The following is a 9,428-nucleotide window of genomic DNA, read 5'->3' as shown; positions in this document are numbered from 1 at the left end:
TTAAGGATTTTGAATGCTTATGCATGGCTCATTCTGATTGTGTTTTTTCCTCTGACATTATTTGTTGTATCATGAAATGTAGCACTTCTTAAAATAACCTGTTCTGTGCTGCTTCTTTGACGCACAATGAAAGACAACATTTTAAAGACTTTCTTATTTGAACAGGTTTGAGATCCAATTTCATCTTGCTCAAAAGATAGTGTTGGGGCTGTGAACCATAAACAACATTTGCATTCCTCAGCGTTTTGTTCAGAATCATGCCGACCCCTTTGCGTTTGCGTGTCACGGTATAGGTTGTCCTGCAGTGTAATATCTGTCTGTATTCCATTAGCCTCATCATCGGTTTAATATTTCTGAGCTGCAGAAAACTGCTTTTTTTTCCCTGACTGTAATGTGTACATTATTTTAATCTGAGAGAGTTTTGCTTTTTAATAACCTCAGGCATGTTTGTGTGCAAGTGCACATGTGTGTGTTTGGATGGCGGTTTGCTCTGCCTTCCTTCTTGTCCTCAGAGCTTTCCTTTCCATAACACCCTAGATGTTGTCGTTTGCTCATTTGAGAGGAGACAAAGCAGTCAGGTGTGTTAGAAATCCTCAACGCTGAGAAAATTTGCACAAATAAAGCTCTGCCATGTGTTGCTATATGCTTCTGTGTGTATATAAAGTGAGAGAACACTTATCAGTAAAGTTATTACCAGGTTTTGTACAATCATTTTGCAGCTCCTTTGCTTATTCACTAAGCTGCAGACGTTTCGGTGAGAATTTTGAGACCTTTTATGGTTACAGGCTTTATGAGACTATTTAAAACCGGAAAGCAACACAACAACCCTTAATACCAGGACAAAAAGCTTAAAAGAGAGAGGGAAAATATTACTCGAGAGTAATAACACTACAAATAAGGATGTAGCATCAGATGTATACTGAATATAGTTAGCTTTCTCATAACACAGCAAAACGAAATTAAAACCAACTGGGAACCTCAGATGTAATTAGTGGCCACTGATCAATGTTTAAGGTGGTCAGAACCAAAGGCATCAGTTCCACATGTATTAAAAATGTCAGCTGCTTCACTGGTACACTGATTATTTGCAATTCTGGGAGCATTTTGTTTTTTGCTAAATCAGTCATATAAATATCAAATGTTCTGTTAATCCACTAGCAGCAAAAATGTGTTAAATACAGGAAAGCATTTTGTAATTAGTAGGTATTTCTAATAATCAGTTGCCTTGTGCTTGAGAACAACAATAAGTAAATAAAGGGGTTTTCTGAGAAATTAGACATTAGCCCAAATATTGTGTTACCGAAAATCAACACAACACTGTCACTAAACTGATCCTCAACATGGTGGAGTAGCATCATGGTCTGGGGATGTTTTCTATTCTCCAGGACCCAGAAACCTGGTCAGAGTTCATAGAATGATGGATGGAAATAGAAATAGAGCAGAAAACCTGTTAGAGGCTGATTTTAGATTTAAGAGTGGCAGTGGAGGTTGACCTTCCACCTGGACGGACACCCTAAACATATAACCAGAGCTACAGCGGAATGGTTTAGGTCAGGGTTTAATACAATTTAGACAACAGTTTACCATGTATTTTGGTGGTTTATGAGTAATGTAAATAAAGAATATAGGTCCAGCCAAGCAAGGAATCCAAGAAACAAATCCAAAAGAAGCAACACATGGGCCACATACATTGCGAAATGGAGAAACTGACTTCATATTCTGAATTATACATAATCAACATAATCATAAACTCAGGTTCAGGGGAAAAAACAAACATAAAGCATTTACACTACCCACAAAGAAACAGAGATTTATAAAGTAATCGTAACGAATCATGTAAACCATTAAAAGGTAATGAAGCAGAAGCCATGACTAACCAAAATTCAATATCTTAGTTGAATATGCTGAGAATTTAAAAACACCTGTGGGTTAGTTTACCCACATACAGCGATATAGACCCCATCCAGGGTGTACTTTTGACATAAACATGAAGTATTATATGACGTGATATCAACCAAATAAAACAGAACTAAATAGGTGAAGATAAAGGAGGACAACGCAAGTCAGATGTTGTCATTAAAGCATTTGTAAAGCATTCACAGATGAGCATCAGTGTTTGTGAGATAATGTTGTATGGAGAGGGGAAATTAATGTTTGGGATAAAGCACATCATTATGTATATATTCAAAAAAGGTTAAGACTCAACTAACAGTAAAACAGGATCCATTTGTTGTGACCGAAAAAAGCTTAATTTGCTGCAATGAATTTTGAATGCATAAAATCGGTGATGGTTTCTGAAGCTAATTGAGGCATTTAGGTGATTTTAGAGAAAAATGTCTTACATGGCATTGAGTAGGTTTAAAACACAGCTATTAGAAATGCACATCCAATCAGGAATAAACCAGAAATTAAATTACGCCACGTTAGAGTTAGAGTTAAATTGTAAAAAACACACCTTTCCAGGTTGCAGTGTCATCTGCAGATAGGCATATAAAGTAAAAGAAACACGGGGAGTTTGTCACTTTGGTCAAATATTATGCAAATATTTTATTTCAATTTAACAATATGAAAGCTTTTTTACTTCCTACATAAATGTGTGTGGCATTTTAATAGAAATTTTTAAATAGACAAAACTAGTTTATTAGCACTTAGCCTACATTCAAATTTCAGTTTGTAGGATAAACAAAAATAACAACATATTAAGGTGTTTGAAAACATTCAGGGGCAAATTTCAGAAATATTTGAGAAATTTCAGTTGGAAAAAAAAGTTGGTGACAGATAAACTAAACATTTAAATCATTTTCATTTTTAAATGAAATTGATACATGGAACGATGTCCTAAATTGTTTTGTTTTTCAGAGTGCTGACATTCATCCAGACACATGCACAACATAACAAGTTTATCCCATAAACTGAAAGCATGTCTTCATACTTGAGTGTTTTGGTAGCTAAGTAACTGCTCCAAGCAGGAAGCCTTGGCATAATGTCCAGAAGCGCTTTCAGTTCGCCTCTCTCAGAGTTACCAGGCAACCCTTAAAATGCTTCAGAGGGAGCTGAGGAAGCTCTTTTATCAAGGTGCCTTGCTCAAGGAGCTTTTCAGTCAACCTGACAGGGTGATGTAGCAACAGATGTTACTCCAGCTAACCTCCAGGAAGAAAAACTGGCAGCTGGAGCAAACCCAGCCTGCGGTGGAAGGGATCAAACTCGCAACACCAATAACTCTGTGACTTTGCTACTTCTTGGCAAACTTGACTCTTCTTTGGAGTCTAAATCTATAAATCTGCTTAATTCTCATTATGAGCGTAGATGCAATTGATACTACTTGAGAAAAAATTTAATTACAAAGCATAATCTTGTTGTCCTGGTTAATGACTAATTTAAATCATCCCCGCATCGCTCAGAGAATAAAAATCATCACTTTCATTTCCATTTTTCGGTCCAGGCACTAGATTCAAGGTGCTACGTGGATAAGGATGATGTATCGTCATGTCTTTTAGTTGTGAAAGGCAGAGAAATATTATCACATTAACACTTGATTTCCATTTTCCATGAATAATTTCTTTTCTTTTCCATTTTTTGGGAGCATATTTCACCGCTCAGCTCAAATGAAGAAAGCTATGTCTTACCAGTGATGCGGCTCACCGCAAAATTATGATTCACTGTTGAAATGAAACATGAGACATGTCTTAAATATGCCCTCTGGAAATGTTCTTACTAGCAGTCCACTGTAATCACACAGCCTGACAGGCAGCTATTTCCACACTGTTATCAGCCAGCGGAGTGACAATGGCTCAAAGTGTCTGCTGAATATCTTTTGTTTATTTTGCCACCATATGTGCTGTGACAGCCGTGCAAAGTGAAAATCATCTTAGTTGTTATTCACAGGGTATTACATTTGACAAGACATTCCCGTAAATTATTTCTGAGAAACAGACTCTGGATAGGTGATAAAAGCTCAATTCTATCGACATTGCTCTCCACCAGATCAAAACATTTCATAATTAACAGGGATGCATCCTCTTCCCTCTGCTTGGCCTTTGTTGGGGTAAATCAAAATGGGAAGTTCACATTTCTCAGATTACGTCACATTGATCTTGGGAGCAGCACATGAAAAAACTCGCTTTTACTTCCAACAAGCTAACTTCAAATCGTGTTACATTCAGCAAATACAGAACCAGCAACAATAAAAAACAGTGAAGTAAATACTGTAAGTCCTACTTGCAAATACTGCCTTTATCCTAAAAGCGGTTTTCAAGTAATGATTTAATTTATTAAATGAAAAAAACAAAGGTTATCCAAACCACTATGTCCCCATCTGAAAATAAAATTAAACCCTTTGTTAAATTGTAAATTAACTGTGATCTGTGTGTTCTTTAAAGCCCAGTAGGCCACACCCAGGGCTGATTTCTACCTGACTTGTAGCATCAAGAAATCACCTAATTAGAGCCTGTCTGACAACAAGAAGTAGGCTAGATGACCTCTAAAAACACCACATTATGCCTCAATCTGAAGAAATTCAAGACCAGATGAGAAGCAAAGTCATTAACATCTATCAGTCTGGAAAGGGTTACAAGGTCATTTGTAAGGCTCCAGGGAACAACAGTGAGTGCAATTAAATACAAATGGAGAAAACAAGGAAGAGTGGTGAATCTTCCAAGGATTTCCTCAACTTATCCAAGAAGTCACAAAAAAAATCTTAGACAGGGGCCCCAAACTCCAGTCCTTCGGGGGCTACTATCCTGCAGCTTTTAGATGCATCCCTTTTCCAAAATACCTGAATCAAAATATGTGTTGGAGAAGAGATGCATCTAAAATAATTTGGGCACAAATGAGAACCAACTAGCCCCATCATCACTCAGATCTTCTCTGGACCTGAATGAGTTTTTGTCCTGCTTCAAATACTAGACCCACATCCAAGTCCCCAGAAAACGCACCATAACGGGGTTCAATGACCACAGGCGTGGGGAACTGACTTCAGTCTCTCTGGTAAACACGACCACATCGATACTACACATATGTGCTTGCACTTGTTGTATTTCAACCTTGTCTGCTTTTGTAAAAAAAAACAAAAAAAAAAACAATGCATATATATACATATTTACATGAAATAATAAAAAAACTTTTTATTTCCCCCCAAATTTTGTTTATATGTTTATATTTGAAATTTCTTAATTGAGAAGCCAAATTCTTTTTGTGAACAAACCTGGCAAATAAAGCTGATTCTGAGTATGAGTAAAAGTAAAAGTTTGGAGAGGCCATCACAAAGCACTGATCTCAGTCGAATTACACATTTTGTGAGGTAAACTGAAAAGTTGTGTGTGAGCAAGACAGCACACAAACCTGATTCAGTTACAGCAGGTCTGTATGGAGGAATTGGCTAAAATCCCAGAAAACTATTGTAAGTAGGATATCCAAAAGCTTTGCCCCAAGTCATACACTTTACGAGCAATACAACAATATAATAAAGAATGACAATGACTTCTAAGAAAGTCTTAAAAAACAAATCAAAAAACCCTTAATGTACTAAGGTATTTAGCTACTACAAATAATTTCTGTAATCTTAATTGACCCAAAACAGGAAATGTTGTGTCTGATTTAATGTTACATGGTGAGAGAAAAAAAGGTTTTGTGTCTTTTTAAAAAGTGTAAACATCTAGTTTCACCTGTATTTAATTATAACTTGTGATGTTCCTCACAATGCATTTGCTACAGTATAAGATGTGACATGCAATGCAGAAAAACGTTATGGTTTCTAATGTTGAAACTAAATTTATTAATTTAAATTAGTGGGTTAGTGGTCCTCTTTGTTAACAATTGTGTAATCAAGTAAACATTAATCCTGTTAGAGAGGCATTCCAGGGTGTGACAGACTCAGATGACTGGTCTGTGGGAGGGACTGACAAACTGTTTTGGGGGAGGTAAGAGGTTCATTCACAGGTGGACTGAGTCGTATGCCTTTTGCCTTGATTAATGACTATTATTTAGTCATCATATGGAGGTGGGCTATGACGTTCCCCCCAGCAGTATTTCTGTTTGCTATCTTGTTTCAATCTGCTCTCAGTAATCACGGTTCATTGTTTGATTAATAAAGAAACCCTCAGAGAAATGTGCAATGATGTTTTTGTCACTATGCAAAACCTTATTTCCCTGGAAAATTCAACTGTAATTTATAGGCAGCTCTGGGGTTGAAAAGAACGTTTACTTACACTTCCAACAGTAGGGGATTTTATGTGAGAGTTGAAGAAAACGCCAACTTAAACATATGGTTTGTGGACTTATAATGAACTGCTATCAAAACACTTTGTGATGAAATATTCAAACAAGAAGACAAAAATTATTACATACAGGGTTTTAAAGAAACTTAGACCAAATATATAGTTCAGTTTATGTTATGATTACAATCGGGATCTTTAATGTCTGTGTTTATGATGAATTATTGAAATACGAATGGATTTCTTTTAAATAGAATGAAAATGACAAGATAGATGGATCTCAGTTATTCACAATCTTCTTTTAAAGAGATACTCGTGGATCTCTGTAATAATTCTATGAAGTATAAATTGCCAATAAGACCAATAAATTGTTGACTTCTGTTAACCTTTTGTCATCTATAACAACCATTATTGCTCGCTCTACCAACCTCCTGCAGACAAGCGTTTTGACTGGTACATATTAAAGGTTTTAGTGCACTATAATTTACGCCTATTTAAGGTGGTAATAACTTTTCGCTCTGAGAAGCTCAGAAATATGTGGATGTTCTGACCTGTTTTTCTTCTCCTCAGAGTGGGACTGGCGAGTGATTTTCTCCCAAATGCACCACATTCTTTAGCTTAAATGTCTCTTGCATAAATGGAGATATTTTCCATGTTCCTTTTTTATTCACAAAATCAAAAGATCTCCAAGTGCATTGAAGGTCTGTCAACTAGTAGTAGTTTTGGGTTAAGCTGTTTTGGTTAGAACTAATATTGCTCAATAAAGATACTGTGTTGATTTTAATGTTTATACATTTTCTTTTTCCCTAGCAGGAATCACACCACAGTGCTGTGAATTAATTGCTTTACTCAGTCAAAGAAGAAAGGGTGAGGTTATCAATTGTTCTAAAGGTGGAGGCTCAGGGAGTTTGTGATTACTGGGTGGGAAGAAGAGGACTCAGGTAAGCGGTTCTATCTCAAGTCAGCTGGAATGATGAATAGGATGAGAAAAGGTACCTGTCAGTGAAAAAGAGGATGATGTTCAGAGGAAAACAAAAATATAAATGAATGAGAAATAAGTGGGATGAGAAGAAGCAGGGATGCGGGTGAGGGACATAGGTAAAAGGAGAAGGCATTGGCAGAAGAATGAATGGGATGAGAAGATGTAGCTCTTGGATCAGAGGTTGAGAAAGACTAGAGATGAAGAATGAAGAAGATGAGTATGTTAAGAAAGGAAATGAGACATGTGGGATGAGACAAAGTAGGAATGAGGTAAGATAAAAAGAGGTGAAGGCTGAATGTTGAGTAGCATGATTAGACATGAGGGAAAGGATGAAGAAAATGAGTGTAATAGAAGAGGAACGGGCAAAGAAAGTCAACAAAGACATAGAGATAAAGAATGAGGAAAATGACAGCTGTAACAAAAGACCAAAACGAGAGCATGCAATTGATATATAGTGGTAAGCAGAGGGATTGATTGAGAGATGAAGATTGAAAATAGTTTCAATCTTCATGGGGATAAGGATGTAGGAGAGATTCATGGGAATAAGGATGTAGGAGGCTAAGAAGAGGTACTTATGAGTTTAGAATAAACAGGTTGAGAAAGAATGCACTGTAAATGAAGATTGAGAATATTGAGTAGAAATGAGAAATAAGACTGATAAGAAGGATGAGAAGTTACAGGGATAAAGGTGAGGAGGATACATAATGTGAGAAGCAGGAGAATGAGGAAGCAGGAAGATGAGTGGGATGAGAAGAGCTACAGGTGAAGGTGAAGGATGATAACTGGTATATAAGGAATAGCGAAGAAGAATCAGGAAGACGAGGAGTGTAAGAAGTGTTCAATATAAGAATATGAGTTTGATAGGTCAAGAATGAGAATATATATGGAGGACGGATAAGAGGATGAGAGTAGATAAGTAAGTATGAGCAGAAAGAGGAATGGGGATTGGTGAGATGTGAAGAGGTGGAATAGGGAAACAGGATGATGGGATATGAGACAGGTAGAAGGCATGAAGACAATGAGTGAGATAAAAATAGGTAGAGGTGAGACAGAACAAGGATGAATCTGCTGAAAAGGAACAGAAGCGAAGAATTAGGAAAATACTTCTGGTATCAAGAGGTGGGAATGAAGTAAAACACTAACCTAACCCAGATGAGAAGTGGCTGGGGAGGATGAATGGGGTAAGAAGGAGTTTTGATGAGGAATGACAAGAGTAAGTAGAATGAGAAGAGGTAGGTATTCATGATAAGGAGGATGAACTTGCTGAGAAGAAATAGGGATAAAAGATTAAGATGAAACAGGAACAAGGGGATGTAATCAAATATGACAAACAATATATGGAATGAGAAGGGGTAGGGATGAGTAGGGGGAGTTGGATGAAATTGGATATGGATGAGATACACTAATGATCAAAACCTTAAGACCATTGAAGAAATGACAAGTATTTGGATTTCATGTTGATGGATGATAACCAGGTTGTAAATAGAGAATCAAAATCCCCCTCCCAAAAGTGCATGGGACAAAACAAATAAAGTCTGCCAATTATTCTTAACGTCATTCAACATCAAACAGACTGTTTATCAGCTGATCAAAAAAGAGTTTAAGACCAGCCTTAAAAACTCCAAATCTATGTATAAATCCAGATTTCATTTCATTTTCTGTTAACCATTCATAATGTTATGACCCCTGATGCCAACGACAAAAATGATGTTCTCTCTATGAATGTGGTAGGACTGTTAAGCTGCTAAATGATACATTACTGCTAATTGGATTGGTGCCAAAAAAGTTTAACAGAATGGCTTTAAAGCCCACTTCTCCCCCTTCACCCCCAACTTGCCTGTTTAAACTTTGCAAGGGAACACCAAACATGGGATACTGAAAGATGGAAAAAAGATTTATTCTCTGATGGGAAAAAGTAATATGGATAGTCCTGAAGGCTTCCAAGCTTACGGACATGACAGGGAGATCCCACTGGAGATGTTTTCTATGTTGTACAGCAGAGGAGGCTTTATCATGGTCTGGGAACTATTCCCTCTGATGAAACAATGAAGCTTCAGGAGCCTCTAATGGTGACTGTTTTAGTGGAAATCCCTCCTGACTGAGGTTCCTCATCTGTGCAGTAATGCCTGAGTCTTTCAACAGGAAAACACTGCAGTTCATATATCCTGTCTGAAAAAGGACTTCTTCAATGAGAAGGGCATCAGATGTCAGATAAAAAAAACAGAAATCAATTA

Source organism: Girardinichthys multiradiatus, chromosome 23, assembly GCF_021462225.1.
Source record: "Girardinichthys multiradiatus isolate DD_20200921_A chromosome 23, DD_fGirMul_XY1, whole genome shotgun sequence".
Classification (NCBI taxonomy): Eukaryota; Metazoa; Chordata; class Actinopteri; order Cyprinodontiformes; family Goodeidae; genus Girardinichthys; species Girardinichthys multiradiatus.
Note: the sequence above shows the minus strand (reverse complement) of the source record.